Source organism: Vulpes lagopus, unplaced genomic scaffold (genome assembly GCF_018345385.1).
Source record: "Vulpes lagopus strain Blue_001 unplaced genomic scaffold, ASM1834538v1 ctg175, whole genome shotgun sequence".
Taxonomy (NCBI): Eukaryota; Metazoa; Chordata; class Mammalia; order Carnivora; family Canidae; genus Vulpes; species Vulpes lagopus.
The window spans coordinates 66,101-67,776 of NW_024570642.1; positions in this window are offsets into that span (position 1 = coordinate 66,101).

The window sequence follows — 1,676 nt, forward strand, 5'->3', positions numbered from 1 at the left end:
TATTAGGAGCTATCTATTCTATTCCATTGATTTAGATGTCAGTTTTTATGCCAATACTACTCTGTTTTGTAATAAAATTTGAATTCAGGGAGAGCGATGCTTCCATTTTTGCTCTTCTTTCTCAATATTGTTTTGTCTATTCAGGGTCTCTTATGGATCCATTCAAATTTTAGGATTGTTTGTTCTATTTCTGTGACAAATGCCATTGGGATTTTGATAAGAATTACCTCGAATCCATAGATTCCTTTGGGTAATATGGACATTTTAACAAAATTAATTCTTCTAATCTCTGAGCATTTATTTGTATCATCTTCAATATCATTCATCAATGTTTTGTATACTTCAATATACAGGTTTTTCACCTCTTGAGCTAAATATTTATTTATTCTTTTTAATGCAATTGTAAATGGAGTTGTTTTAATTTCTCTTTCTGCTAGTTAATTACTAGTGTATAGAAGTAAAATTGATTTATTGACTTTCTATCCTGCACCTTAACTGAATTCATTTATTAGTTCAAACAGGTTTTTGATGGATTCTTTTAGGGTTTTTACCTATAATACCATGTCATCTACAAATAGTCACAGTTTTACTTCTTCCTTTCCAATTTGGATGATTTTGATATATTTTCCTTGCCTAAGGATTTCCAATATAATGCTGAATAAAAGTGGCAAGAATGGGGATCCTTGTCTTGTTTCTGAAAAAAAAATCCACTTTTCTTCACTGAATATAACTTTAGCTGTGAGTTTGTTATTTGTGACCTTTATTATGTAGAGGTACATTCCCTCTATACCTGCTTTTTGTGTTTTTATGACAAATGTATGTTGAATTTTGTCAAGGCTTTTTAGCATTTTTTGAGATCATATGACTTTTGTTCTTTATTTTGTTAATGTGGTATATCACATGAACTGCTGTGAATGTCAAAACATCCTTGCATTCTTGGAATAAATCCCACTTGATCATCGTGTATGAGCATTTAATGTATTACTGAATTTGGTTTATTAATATTTTAATGAGAATTTTTGTACCTATATATGTCAGGGATCTTGGCCTATAATTTTCTTTTTTTATGGCATCCTCATCTGGTTTTGGTATCAGGGTAATACTGGCCTCATTAAATAAGTTTGGAAGAGTTTCTCCCTCTACTGCTCCTGCTGCTGCTTTCTTCTTCTGCTGCTTTCTTCTTCTTTCTTCTTTCTTTTCTTCTTCTTTCTTCTTTCTTCTTCTTCTTCTTCTTCTTCTTCTTCTTCTTCTTCTTCTTTCTTCTTTCTTCTTTCTTCTTTCTTCTTTCTTCTTTCTTCTTCTTCTTCTCCTTCGAAAGATTGGTATTAATTTTTGAATGCTTGGTAAAATTTACCAGTGAAGCCTTCTGCTCCTAATCTTTTGTGTTGAGATTTTTGATTACGGATTCAATCTCCTTTCTAATTATCAGTCAGTTCAGATTTCCTATTTCATCATGATTCAGCAATAGAAATTCCTATGTTTCTAGGAATTTATCTGTTACTTCTAGCTCGTCTAGTTTGTTAGCATATAATTAATGAAAGTAGCCTCTTATGATTCTCTATTTCTGTGGTATCGATTGTAACATCTCTTTCATTTCTGATTCCATTTGAGTCTTCTCTCTCTTTTTTTATTGAGTCTAGTGAAAGATCTGCCAATTTTGTTTATATTGTCAAAGA